This window comes from Zingiber officinale, chromosome 2B (genome assembly GCF_018446385.1).
Source record: "Zingiber officinale cultivar Zhangliang chromosome 2B, Zo_v1.1, whole genome shotgun sequence".
Classification (NCBI taxonomy): Eukaryota; Viridiplantae; Streptophyta; class Magnoliopsida; order Zingiberales; family Zingiberaceae; genus Zingiber; species Zingiber officinale.
The window spans coordinates 66674162-66689879 of record NC_055989.1 but is presented as its reverse complement, the minus strand read 5'-3'; the positions used below and the strand labels follow the sequence as shown (position 1 = coordinate 66689879).

Here is a 15718-nt window from a genome sequence, read left to right as displayed (position 1 = left end):
TCCATGTCCAACACGACAAAATCTGTGGGAATAACATTCCCATCCACCTCTACTGGCACATCTTCTATAATACCCAAAGGGTACCTGCAGGAATGATCGGCAAGTTGAAGTGCCATAGTAGTAAGTTTAATGTTTTTGAGACCTAATTTATTACAAATTGAATAGGGAATGAGGCTAACACTTGCCCCCAAATCACAAAAAGCTTTTTCAAAAAATTCTTTTCCTATGTTGCAAGGAATATAAAAGCTCCCTGGGTCCTTTAGTTTTGGGGAAGTGTTCTTCTCCAAAATAGCACTACATTCCTCACTAAGCGCAATAGTCTCAACCTCTCCTCTTCTTCTCTTGTTTGACATGAGATCCTTCAGGAATTTGGCAAATCTAGGCATTTGAAGAATAGCATCAATAAGAGGTACCTCTACACAAATTTCCTTAACTTTTTCTAAAAACGTGCCAAATTCTTCATCTTTCTTGAGCATTGTAAGTCTCTGAGGAAAAGGGACAGCTTTGCTCTGAAGGTTCAGTGGAAGAGTCTCTTCAACCTCAATGGTACTCTCCTCATTAGCTTGAATCTGATTTGGTATAAGAGGAGAGAGCTCTTCTTCTTTTTGTATCCCTTTTGAAGCAGTCACTTGGGAGTCTCCCAAGGTCCGTCCGCTCCTAAGCTCAATTCTATTGCAATGCTCCATAGGATTCACATCAGGTTTTCCTGGAAGTTGTCCTGGTGCTCTGGATGATGAGGAAGCTAGTTGGGCAATTTGACTATCCTGGATCTTTTGATGTTTTTCAGAATTATCCATTCTCTGAATGAGCTTTGCTAAATGTTGCTTCATTTCATTCTGACTTGAGATAATTTCTTCAAGCATCTTTTCAATATTTGACTTTGGTAAGCCTTGAGAAGATAGATGTTGAAAATTTTGTTGCCCAGCTTGAAAATTTGGTCTTGCCCCCATAGATGGTCCTTGATCTTGATTATTTCTGTAAGAAAAATTGGGATGGCTCTTCCATCCAGGGTTATAAGTATTTGAGTATGGGTTGTTCTGCCTTTGATTGTAACTCATGATTGCATCACATTGTTCCAGTTGATTGATTTGTGCAGTGATAGCTCCCAATGGACATGAGTCATTTGAGTGCTCTGAACTCCCACATACTTCACAAGATGTACTAATAGCATTGACCATATTAGAACTAGTCCCCATATTCTCAAATTTCTTTGTAAGAGCGTCCAATTTTGCAGACAAAAGAGTGACTGCATCTACATCAAACTTCCCTGATGCTTTAATTGTTGGGTTTACAGAAGAATAGCCACCACTTCTTTCGTTTGCCCATTGATGATGATTTTGTGCTACACTGTCAATAATTTCTTCAGCTTCATCTAAACTTTTGTTCATAAGTGCCCCTCCAGCAGCTGAATCAAGGGACACTTTGGTATGATAGTTGATACCATTATAAAAAGTGTGCAACACTAACCATCTTTCCAACCCATGATGTGGGCATTGTCTGAGCATACTATTGTATCTATCCCATGCTTCAAAAAGAGATTCTGAGTCAGTCTGCTTGAAGCTTGCAATTAAATTCCTCATATGAGCTGTTTTGCTTGGTGGATAGAATTTATCAAGAAACTGTTGCTCACGCTGCTCCCAAGTGGTGATGCTATTAGGGGCCAAAGAATTCAGCCATTGCTTTGCCCTATCTCTTAGAGAAAACCCAAATAATAATAATCTAACTGCATCTGAAGGAACTCCATTCATTTTCATGGTACCACATATTTCATAAAAGACCTCTAAGTGTTGATTGGGGTCTTCATGAGGTCCTCCACCAAATTGGTTCTGCTACACCATAGATATAATTGCAGGTTTGATCTCAAAGTTATTAGCTTCCACTGAAGGTCTTGAAATACTAGATCGAAAACCTCTTGCATAAGGTGCTGCATAATCCTTGAGTGGTCTATTCGCCATGTTCAAATGTTCCTGTTCTTCAATTTGCCTTTGCATAATTCTTCTTTTATGGAAAGTTCTGTCAATCTCAGGGTCAAAAGGAAAGAATTCTCCTGCAAAGTTAGATCTTCGCATACACAAGAACAAGATAGCAAATGACAATTCAACAGAAAGAGAAAAATAAAAGAATCAAAAATGCAGAATTGAATTTGTATAAAAAGAATTAACAAGAAGTAAAAGTTATACAAGAAAGTAAAAACAGAAATCTAATGATTAGTTACAACTATGCAATATGAAAGGAAAACAAATGTTATTGATTAGTCTAACTCAATTGATAATTCCTAATGTTATAGCTCAGTCCCCGGTAACGGCGTCAAAAACTTGTCACGCTCCGCAAGTGTACGGAAATGTCGCAAGTAATATAAAAGATTATAGTATCCACAGGGACTGGAATAAGCACTAGGAATGTCTCAATGCGAATTAGCTAAACAACTATCCAATCGTTTCAAATGCAAAGTGAAGGTAAACAAATCTAATATTATAGATCAACAAACAAGAATTTAGTGTTTTGGGTTATGATAAAGGGAGATTCTAGGAGTTTCGGTTTCTTTGTAAGATTTCTTGAATGTAAATGGTTCACCACTTCTTATCCCTCAATTGCCTAACACTTGTAGAAAGTTTCCGATTCTCTCTTGCAATAGATAACCGGCTAAGGACTGAGAAATGTATCTAAATATGATCAATTAGACGTGAACCTACGTTGTCCTTACACAGAAGCGCACCTATTACTATGCCTTCCTCGGATATCAACATAGAAGCCCACAACTTATTAATCTATCAAGATACAAGAAACTAATCACAAGATCCATCCTACTCTCTTGAAAATTCCTATTTCCTCTTCAAGATTATCTCTCAAACGTCCTTACACGGGCTTGCACCTGTCACGTGGATCCCTCGGATGATCGAGTGAGAGTTTATCTTTACAAAGTCCACAAGAAATCCAAACAATCAATCAAGAATGAGAATTAAGCACAAATCACCATTAATCATTCAAGATCCAATTGATACAAGCAAGGCAATGTCATTGAAATAAGAAATTGGCAAATCCATAAGAGATTACATCAATCCATCATACAAGTACTCCATTAATCCTAGAATATAAGATCTACTCCATGAATCGAGGAAGAATATCCGAAGAAATGAAGATTACAAGCATTTCTTAAATCCCCAATCCAAGAAACCAAGAAAAGGGGGAAAGAGAAAACTTATCTATGAAGAAGCCTCGTCTTCGGATCCAATCCTCGCTCCGGAGTCAAAATCGTCAAGAACTCCCTTAGAATCGCCCAGAAATCCTCCCAAGAATGGGAGGAAACCACCAAATCTTGCCTTCTCCCAAAGGGGGAGAGATCCCCTTTCAATTCATGAAGGAGGGTTTAAATAGAGGAGGAAATCGGGCGCCACACGGCCCCGTGACACGGCCGTGTGAGATTCACACGGCCATGTCCTCTTCCTTCTCTGTCGAAACTGCATGGCCGTGTGGTGCACACGGCCAAGACCCTCCTGCTCTCTGGAAAAACTACACGGCTGTGTGGTGCACACGGCCACCACCTGCTTGGTCTCTGGAAACTTCACACTACCGTGTGATGCACACGGCCGTCACCTGCTTGGCCTTTGGAAACCTCACACGGCCGTGTAGATCCACACGGCCATGTAAGGCATCTGTTCTGATTTCTTCAAATTAAGACACGGCCGTGTGAGATTCGCACGGCCATGTCCTCTTTCCTTCCTGTTAAGACTATACGGCCATGTGTAGTACACGGCCTGATGCTCTCTCCCTTCAATTACTTCCAAGCTTGCCCGAGGACGCATAATCTTCACAAATTTCGACTCCTGTGTACAGAAAATGCACAAAAAGCATATCTCCGAACCAAAAGAGTAAATATGCTAAAAGGAAAGCTGGAAATATAAAAATGCATAGATCAAGCATGCTCAAAGTATGTAAATGTGCGTAAAAACATGCATAAAAGAGTATATAATCTACGCACATCACTACTGTAGGTGGGACATAGGTTGGATCGATCCATTGATCGATCCAGCACGCTACTGTGCTCGGGGCGATATTCTGGATCGATCGGCTGATCGATCCAGGCTGGTCAATCGATCCAGTGATCGATCCCAGAGCTCTCTATTCGCGACAGAAATTGCTGGATCGATCGACTGATCGATCCAGAAACCTACTGTTCGTAGAGCAATTTGCCCAATCGATCAGCTGATCGATTGGGAGCCCCCCCCCCCCCCAATCGATCCACCGATCGATTGGGACCCCCCCCCCAATCGATCCACCGATCGATTGGGGTTTCTGCTTTTGCAGTTAAGCTCTGATTTCAGCACTGTTTCGTGCCTCAATCCTATTACAAGTTCTAAAACGACTAGGAATCACTCCACCACTAACAAATAACATTCTAACATCATAAAAGAAGTGTTCTAAGCATAATAAAGTGCATGGTTAACTAATTCATGGCAATTAACATACTGAAGTGCAAAATACTAAAACACTGAAAAGTTCTAATGTTTAAACAACTTACTAGAGTTTCCTATGATCTTCTTTCCAAGTTCCTGCCCACACACATCTTCGTAGCATTGCCCTCCAACCTCCGCTAGTCCATCTTTCCTTTACCTTTATCTGCAGTATAAGGAAAAAGTATCTGTAAGCTTTCGCTTAGTAAGAAACCATCTACCTCACAAAACATACAATCGATGCAAATCATGCTTTGAAAACATGCTATTTAAAACATGTACTGATTAGGCTGAAACATGGCATGCTATCATACATAGAAATCAAAGCTAGTCATGGCATACTATCATCTAACATGTGTAACAAAACTGAACATGAACACCAAAGCATGGCATACAAAGCTAACCATAAACTAGCATATGTATCAATAATAAAAAACTGAACTGAACATAACTGAGCTAGACTGGAGCTGAATTCAAACTCAACTAACATAACTAATCTTTGTGAGTTTTGAAAAAACTAATAATGTAATAGATTAAAGTACATAATCATACTACTAACGGGCTCGGCAACTGTACATGCTATGCGCGCATCCTTAACTAGACCCGGTGTTGCAAATCCTGAATTTAGTAAGGTTTACTAGGTTATCTAAACCTAGGGACCGACTATGGGAGCCCAGCCCAATGGATATCTAATCCTGTACAGTGCCCCTACTGGAAGTAAAATACTGGATCATAGCTAATTAATTTACCTTGCTTTTACTAGGTTATCTGAACCTAGAGGCGACTGTGGGTGCCCACCCATTGGACCGTAGTCCCATATATGCTGTAGCAAGGCTAACTAAACTATTTAAATGCTTCTATTGCATTTACTGAGCTATTAAAATGCCTAAGTTACATTTTTCTGTGCTAAATAATTTAATTGAACACTTAGTATGCACTAATTTACATCCTTGTGCCGAAAGTCTACATATTACTAAACTAAAACATGGAATTCACATGGAAGCTACTTATACTGCAGGTGAGGGGTTTCTTACCTCCTGTTCGGATTTCCTTACGATTCTAATCGCTAGATTTCCGAAGGAGACGATCCTTTCGACGATCTTCTCGCGTCTATGCGTTCTTCTCGCGGAGAGGAACGTCCTCGTGTCGCAGATGTCGCCGGAAGGTGTCCTTGAAGCCCTAGGAAAGGAACCCTAGGCTCCTTCTTGTGGTTGGCGCCGAGAGCAAGAGAAGAGAAGGGGAGTCGGCGGTGAGGGTTTGAGGAGAGAAAAGCTACGATCCCAAAATAACTCTTCACTTAATTCCTCCCTATTTATATTAAAGGATTAATTCGCCCAACTCTAATATAAATTTAATTGCCTCCCTTTCCTTTCAGCACGGCCCTGCTGAGTTCAACTGGTTACTAAAATTATCCGTAAACCATAGGTTTCGGGTTCAATTCCCGCTTAGGCCGTTTTCGTTTTCTATTTGTTTTTGCTACCTCCGCTACTCTAAAAATTCTGTAAAAATATCCTAAAATTCCAGAAAAATCATAGAATATTTCTAAAATAGTTTTGAGAATTTTTCGGGCGTTACAACACTACCGCTCAGAAATTGTTGAGGGTTGGTCAGCCTAATATAACATTGTAGGTCGACGGTGTGTCTACCACAATGAAGTTTGTGGTCCTCGTCCTCTTTAGGGGCTTATCGCCGAGTGAGATAGCTAGCTTGGCCTGTCCGATCGGCAACACTTCGTTGCCCGTGAAGCCATAGAGCGGTGTCATCATTGGCAATAGCTCATCCCAATCGATTTGTGGCTGGTTGAACACCTTTTTGAATATGATGTTCACCGATCTTCCTGTATCAACAAAAGTTTGATCTATGGTATAATTAGCGATCACCGCTTGGATGATCAGTGCATCATCATGAGGGACTGCCACTCCCTCTAAATCTCTAGGGCCGAAGTTGATTTCGGGTCCTTCAGCTCTCTCCCTGCTGCAGCCAACAATGTGGATCTCGAGTCACCAAGCATGTGACTTCCTTGCCCGGTTGGAATCTTCGTCGGTCGGCCCACCAGCTATCATTCATATTTCTCCCCGAGCGGTGTTACTCCGATTCTCTTCTTCTCGCGCTGACGGTTTATTCCGCTCGGCAGAGACTCAGGCAGGATTTGTATTGCTCCCACACAGAGGTCGATGGTGACGTGGTTCAACTATTGTCCCGTCTTCTTCCCATCGACCGATTGATCGACACCTTTGTCGCCGATCAGGTGATGGGGATCAACGACGATATCTTCGTTGGGTCGGCCTACTAGCTACCAAGTCATAGTAGTCACGGATGTTGTGCGTCGCTGACTAGTGGAAGGAGTAGAACATATGCGTCCACATCTTGCCATTTGTAGCCTTTGGATGAGCGGCCGCCACATGCTGCACTGCATGTGTCCTGGGCTCGTTTGGCAGGACTCTTGATCAAGGTCCCTTGGGGGGTTGATGGTTGCTCTCCTGTCGCCATTCAGACACTCCTGCGGGCTCGGCAGGCGTCTCCTTCTTCCTTGCCACCTGAGCTTCTTCTATGTTGATGTATTCATTGGCCTTCTTTTGTAAGTGGTCAAAGTCCTTTGGCGGTCTCCAGATGAGTGAACGAAAGAACTATCCTTCGGTGAGCCCTTGGGTGGAGGCATTTATCAACACGTCCGAGGAGACTGTCGGGATGTCCATCGCCAACTGATTGAAGCGCTAGATATAGGCCCTTAATGGCTCTCTGGTTCCTACTTCAACGAGAAAAGATTCACACTCGTCTTCTAGTGGTGGCGACTGCTAGCAAAGTGATGTAGGAAGGCCGCTCGAAAGTCCTTGAAGCTGTGGATTGAGCCACTCGACAACTGTTTGAACCAACATTAAATCAATCCATATTTGCGTGGTGAGGAAGACTCGGTATTTCACCCTATCTGTGTACTGGTAAAGTGTGGTCGCGTTATCAAACTTGGCCAAGTGGTGGTCGGGGTCGGTCGCTCAATTATATTCCCTGATCGGTAGTGAAGGGTAATGCTTCGGCAGAGGGTCATTTGGAATCTCCTCCGAAAACTGTTAATTGACCCGTTCGGGTGAATCATCCTCTCTGGGTGCCTTCCTTTTCCTTGCGTCTCGAGTGGGTGTCTCATCCGAGGATGATCCCCGATCTCTTTCCGCTCGGCCCCTCTCTTCCATTGGAGTCCATAACGGCACTTGGTGGAATGGGACCGGCGCACGAGGGGATTCCCCATAAGTGATGATCGGCCTCTTGTTTGGTTCTCAAATGTCTTGGCCCTCTCGCTCGGCCTGTTATCCTACCGCAGAGGCTGCAAGCTCCTATGCTTGACATTCACACAGTGCCTGCTAGAGCTCAGTCAACGCTTGTTATTGCTGTTGTTCCACTATCTTTACCGCTCGAACTTGTATCAACATGTCGAGTTCCTCTTGTGTCAGCATCACCGTTGTGAATCGTCCAGTGTCTTCCATTTTCTCGTTTGGATGCAAGTTACATTCCCACAAATGGTGCCAAAATATTCCTGTCCGAAGCGTGAAGTTGGAAAGTCGGCGAGGTGGCAGTTCTACTGACTAGACGAAGACCTCGCTCCTCTCTGCAAAACAAAACCAAACCAGGGAAGAGGTCCCTGGTGTTGGCCCTCTGACGCTCAAGTTAGAAATAGGAGAAGAGAAAGTGAAAGCACTAGGGACTAAGATAAATCTTGCCTTTTTTCATACCTATCATACTCTTTTATACCTGTTTTGTTAACCCTTCATATGCCCTGTTTAATGATATTAATTGCATATAGAAGGCATCTTTGTCTTGGCCTCTCTGCATTCAATGATAGATGGAGTGTTCTCTTTTATTTTCTCTTCCCCTTATTAAGTATCCATTTTTTCCTCTTTTATTATATCGGTCCATTACACTATCAATGGCATACCCTGAGCCAGACGGGTGGCCCGCTCGACCCATTCTCCCGCCGATCGGGCTGACCAGACGCTGTTTTATGCAAACGGCCGACCAGACAATGGTTCCTCTAATCGGCCTATATAGCCCCCTCTCGCTCGGGCGACACGATTGAGCCTCTGAACCCTGACATTGACCGTTTTGACTTTTACCTCCACCGTGGTCATTAACCTATGTCAGGTGGGATCCTCCTTACCGTTGCATCATTAGACAATCAATAAATATTATAATCACATGAAACTATTCTAGGATTCATGCGATTGATAGAGGGAGGTGAATATCAATTCGTCTTCTTTATTTTTGCTTTGTTTCATCATTCGTTCAATCTATCAGAGTTAGTCGAAGCAAAATATAATAAAAATAATAAAGAATGGAAAGAGATGCACGAATTTACTTGGTTCCCAATCCTCTAAGGTCAGTACGTCTAAGGAATAAATACGGGTAGTGTCTATCCACTAGATATTATCATTTCCAGAACCTTTTCAAAGGTAGAGAAAATGCTTACAAATTAATAACACAAGCACAAATAGAATGAAATAAAGTACATCTTCTGAATACAAATAAACTTAGTTGTCAATCGGTCCAAAAGTCCTAAGTGCCTTGCACTCCCTTGGTACTTCCTCAGTTGCACGAGTAAATCCTTCTCGTCTTTTAAGCATAGAGTCAAAGAGTTAAGAGTAGAGCATTGTTGTTCTTGATGTAGAGTGTTTGTCTTCTTTTATATAGTTGGATTAGATCCTTATCTGAATCAACTCTTATCTGGATCAAGTTATATCTAGATTAAGTCTTATCTTTATTCACATCATCTGACTTATTCTTATCCTCATCCATCTCATTAAGTTTAACCAAATCTTTTTTTCACATCAGGTCCATGTCAACATCCTTGACAACTCAGCAATCTGATTTGTTGGTGTAATTTACATTAATGGTCTAACTCAGGTTTTGATAAATGGCAAGTGAGTTAAGTTAGGTATTTTGTTGTCTAACCATTTCACCCAGTGTGTAAGAGTTAACAGCCTGACAAAGTCCAGATAGGTCGACAGGTAGATCGGATATCTGGCAAGAAGTCCAGATAGGTCAACAGATCGACTGGATATCTAACCGGAAGTCAAGATAGGTTGACGGGCCAACCGGATATGTGACAGGAAGTCTAGATAGGTCGATGGGCAAACCGTATATCTGGCGGGAAGTCTAGATAAGTCGACGAGCTGACCAGATATCTGGCAAGAAGTTCAGATAAGTCGACGGACCGACCGAATATCTGGGGAGAAGTCTAGATAGGTCAATAGGCTGACCAGATATCTGGCAGGAAGTTCAGTTGGGGCTGCGGAGTAAAGGTAAGTCACTGGAAGAGAGTGACTTAATGAGGACGTGTCCCGGTTGGGGGGACAATAGGTGTCGATCCAGTTTAGGTCTATTTGGGAACCCTAAACTGAGACCTTGACTAGTTCTTGGTCCTGGGAGGACAGGAACTAATTACTACTTCTTATTATGACTGTGCTAACTTTGTTTTATAGGTTAAATGTTTTAGATTTGGACTAACACAACTTGCAGGATAAAAGGAGCAAAAAGTCTTCGGATGAACAGTACCCGAAGGCGTCTTCAAGGTAAAGGAAGGCGCCTTCCATGCCTTGAAGGCTCCTTCCGCAGGATGAAACTTGGACATTGTCGCAGATAAGGAGCGCGTTGTTCGGGATAGGATTTATCCCATGCCTATGGAAGGTGCCTTCCATGGCCTATATAAGTCAGTCTCGACCAAGCATCAAACACAACCTTCTATACGAGCTACTACATAACCATTTGAGATTATGACTGCTTCAGGCTCCTGCTGCGACTCTACTGCAAAGTTGCTGCGCCCGGCGACTGCTCCGGGGACTTCTGATCATGGCCGACAGAACAACACCGACACACGAAAGCTCTCACTTTGATCCCTACTTGTCAGTAACAAAGTTTTTATTGTACTTAAACTCTACAAATGGAAAGTGTAATCTATTATACTTCTCTGATCTTCTTTGTATTTGATTCCCTCGTTTGGATGTACCAAAAGAGACTTTTAGTGGATTACTAGTCGACAGGTCCGCGGGACCTGGGTCTTGGAGTAAGAGTCATCAAAGGCTCGGAACCAAGTAAACCGACCTTGTTTTCTTGTGTTCGTTATTTTCAAATTCGCAAGTACTTGTCGCTACGCATACTCGTGTTTTTAAAATGATAAAATAAGTTTTTGAAAACCACATGATTCACCCCCCCCCCTTTCTCACGTGCGTATCGATCCAACAAGTGGTATCAGAGCATGTTCTACTCTGAATTGGTGTAACCGCCAATCAAGCCAAGGAGAATCGGTTTATTTACGGATTTCAATTTTTCTTGTTTGGTTTTAACTTGAAATTGGTGCAACACCACTCAAGTTCTTCGATATTTCATCTTATTTCTCAAACTCTGCTAATCCAAGACCAAGTCTTGGTACCTTCTTTAGTTGTTCTTTTCAGTTCTAAATGGCCCAAAATGAAGGATACAGCACCGTCCGTCCACTACTTTTCAACGGAGATGATTTTTCATATTGGAAGAAACGCATGGAGGTGTACCTGAAGACTGACTTCGATCAATGGTTCAGCATTACCAAAGGATACAAGGTGCCAGTCGACCACACACTGGAATTCCAATAGACCCAAAAAATTAGAATCTACAAATGAAGAAGAAGACCCAGATCGTTCAAGGCCCTCGACACAATCCAGTGTGGATTAACAAAAGAGGAGCTAAAACGCGTCGACCCACATGAAAATGCCAAGGAGCTATGGGACAAGCTCATTGAACTACACTAGAAACCAATGACATGAAGGTAACTAAAAGGGATTTCTTTTTAAATAAACTATTTAATATTAAAATGCAGGAAGGAGAATCCCCCAGTGATGTACGTAGATTATATATACTTTTATGCATGTTTGGATACACATCTACTTGTATTTCATTAGCATAATCTATATTTATTGCACCCTTTTTCATTATAATATCATACTTCCATTATATTCTCTTCGGAGATATGATCTTTGCTTGTTTTGATTGATAGGACGCTATTTGGAGCAAAAATAGAGATAAAACGCACACGGGAGCAACATTGGAAGAAATCAAGTTGGAGTCGTGTAGGCCACACGGGCGTGTAGCCATCCCGAAGAAAATCAAGCCACGGTCGTGTGACCCACACAGCCGTGTCAGCCCCCCCCCCCCCTGTCCAAGCAGCACACGGTCATGCTAAGCTTCCAGTGGCGAGGAAGGCCACGGTCGTGTGAATCCACACGGCCGTGTGACTTTGGCAGAGGAGAAGAAGGTCATGGTTGTGTGAGCCACACGGCCGTGTGACTCAACACGAGAGGAATCTATGTGAGCCAGTGTGGATTCCACACGACCGTGTGACGAAGAACACGGGTTGTGCCACGCCAAAATAGAGCTGTGCTGAATTCTGGGCAGATTGCAGACCGATCGTAAAATGGCCATAACTTTGCGCTCCGTTGGAGTTTTAGGATGTTCTTTATTCTGAAACATAGCTGACTTCAAGATCTACAACTTTGCTTCAAATCCAATAGAGAGATAGCACTGCCTTCCCATTCTAAAGGGCATGTCCATGCCTCCTAACCGTGGGTTCAACTAGACCTCCGCTCAGACTGCAGACCAAACTATGAACCACCATAACTTTCAGCTCGGTTTGAGCAAGGCTCGATACAAGTATCAAATTATAGATAATTTCAAGAGCTACAACTTTGGTTCAGGGAGAATCACAAGAAAACTTGGTTTAATGGATGAAAAACTCGATTTACCGAACCCCTGTAATCCTGGTTTTCCTGGGAAGTTTGGAGGAGGTATAAAAGGGTTAAGATCCTCATTCTTTAACTCATCTTGGGTTTGGGACTTCGTCCCTCTCCTTGGGGAAGGGTTCTCCCTTTAGGGGGAAATCCTAGAGCTTCATTCACCTCCATCCCTTCATGATCCGTCCATCTCCGGAGCAAGGAGGCATCCCCAAGATATCGAAAATATCGGCAAGCATCTCTTCTTCCCCATCTTCTCACATCTAGGGTTGTAAGTATGCTTTACTTTATGTTTTGGGGTTGTTCTTCTTTTGCAATGGAGTAGATCTCTAGATCTAGGATGTAGGAAGTATTTGTGATGTGATGGAGATGTAAAACTATGTGGATTTACCATATTTCTATTCAATGACTTGTTAATACCTTGTTCATGTTTAATGAAGTGTGTGTGTGAAGCTTGTATATATATCTTTTGCATATTTTATCAAATGATTGTGTAGAATTGTTAATCCCGTAGGGGGGATACCCTAGATCATATGACCGAGGGGTGTCATGACAAGGCTACCCACTAACGGACGTCTAGGGTATCACCTTGAAAGGAGAAGCAAATCTCCACAAGGAAGTAGGGGATCAGGCATAATAACTATTTCTATTTCTATGTTATTGTATGTTAGTGTGTTTCTGTGTTGTATAACTGAGGGGCGTCGTGACAGGGCTGCCCCGCTAATGGACTTCATAAGAATCACTTCCATTTAGTCGCATAGGACATGGAGTAGGAGATCATGCCGGCTTATCCACTACAGGGGAGAGTCGGTAATGAATCTAACTTACTACAAGCATGAACATAGAGGATAGGATTAAGCAATATATGTAACATCACATAGCATTACAAGGAAATCAAAATCCTAGAATCTATCATCCTCCATCCTCTTAGCTCATCCCCTTTCAAGATTCATTCTCTCTCTCCCCTCTTCTCTTTCTCTTACTTTATTTCCCAACTAATCTTACGTTTGTCTAGATAATTCACCGTGCGAAGTTAACTAGTGCTTAATCAACAGTCCCTGTGGATACGATATATTTTTATTACTGACGACGAAACCGTGCACTTACGGTTCGTAACAAGTTTTTGGCGCCGTTGCCGGGGACTGTTTTCGATTAATATTAGTTTATTAGCATATGAGTTACTCTAGATATTTTTCTTTTCCTTTTGTCTTTTCTTTCTTGTTTTCATTTTGCACTTTCTTTCTGCAATTTAAATTCTGCATTTTTATTTTTTTGTTACTTCTACATGTCTATCTTGTTCTGACTATAATCATTTAGATGGACATGTTTAAACTGATTACTAGATTGAAAGCTCTATTTCAAAAGTTTAACCAAATATCTGTTATGAACTCTAATACTCTTTTCTATGAATTTTGTTGTGCAATTGGTCATATATATGATAATTATCCAACATTGTTTGACCGCCCATATACAATGCATGTTGAAAGAATGGGTATTTTCTCTAACTTTAATCAAAGGTCAGAGTAAAATTTTTGTAAAGCTTGCAATGAAATAGGTCATTCAATTGAGAGTTGTTACAAGCTATGTAATTTGGGAACATCAGTTGTTACTGACGACGAAGTTGGTGCAACACCTCTCAAGTTCTTTTATATTTTTTTATCTCAAACTCTGCTAATTCAAGAACAAGTCTTGACACCTATTTTTAGTTTTCTATCTACATCTGTGAAATGACCCAAAATGAAGGATACAACACCATTCGTCCTCGCCTCTTCAATGATGACGACTTCCCATACTAGAAAAAGCGGATAGAGGTATACCTGAAGTCCGACTTTGACTTGTGGTTCAACGTCACCAAAGACTACAAAGCTCCCGTCGACGACGTCAGAATTCCAATGGACCCGAAATATTAGAATCCAGAAATTAAGAAAAAGGCTCAGATCGACAAGGCTCTCAACACAATTCAGTGCAGGCTAACAAAGGAAGAACTGAACCGCGTTGACCTACATGAAAATACGAAGGAGTTGTGGGATAAACTCATCTAATTGCATAAAGGAACCAATGATGTGAAGGTAACAAAAAGGGGCCTTTATTTAAATAAACTATTTAATATAAAAATACAGGAAAGTGAGACTGCCAGTCAGTTGCACACGAGGATAAAAGATATCCTCAATGGACTTCACACCATCAGCCACCAGATGGAGAACCGGAATCTAATCAGGTATGCTCTAAACGCGTATCCTCGAAATGCACTGTGGGCATCCATTGAGGATGTCTATAAGATTTCGAGGAATTTGTCAAAATTAAAATTAGAGGAACTATTTTATGAATTAGAGATACACGAATAGACTAACGCCAAAACTGAGAAAGGTATTGCTCTTATTGTAGGGACATCAAAAGAAAAGTACAGAACCAAACCTGAACCTGAAATTGAGTCTAAACAAGACTTAGAGGATGAAGAACACCTGATGAACCTGGTAAGAAAGATGTTCACCAGGAGAAAGAAGAATTTCAGCAAAAAGAACTTGCAAAAGATCAACTCCACCTCCAATTCTAACAACAAGAATGTGACCTGCTTCGGATGCAACAAGAAGGGGCACTACAAGACCGACTGCCCGAATTTGAAGAAAAAGAAGGCCTTTAAAGTGACGTGGGATGAATCATCCAGAGATGAATCAGATGGTGGAGAATCGTAGCACACCAACTACCTCATGCTGATGGCTTACAAATTATAATCAGAGAATGAATCAAAAGACAAGTCCGAACCCGAATCGAGTCACGAGTTCACACTCGTTTCTAAAGGTTCTGATGAGGTATACTTTACTTTAAGCAAAAGATTTTTCAAAATTATCTCATGTTTAAATAACAAATTAACTAACTCTGAAAATTACATAAATGAACTAACAAAAGAAAATAACAAACTTAATGAACAATTAAAATCAAGTTCAACAATTGAACCAATTAAAGCTGAAACCCCAACTCAAGTTGCAAAACTTGAGGAGGATAATTTTAAACTGGAAAATGAAATAATTAAATTAAAATAATTATTATAAAAATTTACAACTAGATCCAAGTATCTCGACATGATACTTGGGTCACAAAGAGTTGTGTACAATAAGTCCGGACTCGGATACAAGTCCAGCTCAACTAACAAATCCTTTATATCATTAGTTAATCAAAATAACACCCAAACTAAAGCTTGGGTTCCAAAAGCGTGTCTAACCATGCAAGTAGGAATCAACCAATATTATGTACCTAAAAATGAGATCCATTATATAAAATCAAATCCAACTAAAACCTTAAATTCAAACCAAAACAAATCTTCAAAACTAAATTCTAAACTTGAAAATCAAATCAAATCAAATTACCGTCAAGTCCACTATAATTATAAAAGTAATCGACACAAACCCAAAACTTAAAAATCAAACTCAACAATTCAGGGAGAGGCTCCAAATTAGTTGGCACCTCCAAAATAACAACTTACCCGGCTGGGTAATTAGAACTAGCCAAAATAGGGACAAT

The 15718-nt window shown here is 41.3% G+C and overlaps 1 non-coding gene across 1 annotated transcript; it reads left to right on the top strand.

The window, feature by feature from the left end:
• The first annotated feature begins 1476 nt into the window (after positions 1–1476).
• On the top strand, positions 1477–1582 carry LOC122049896. The gene has a single exon (XR_006131144.1). It is a non-coding gene; the product is annotated as a small nucleolar RNA R71 (small nucleolar RNA).
• The last annotated feature ends 14136 nt before the right edge of the window (positions 1583–15718 follow it).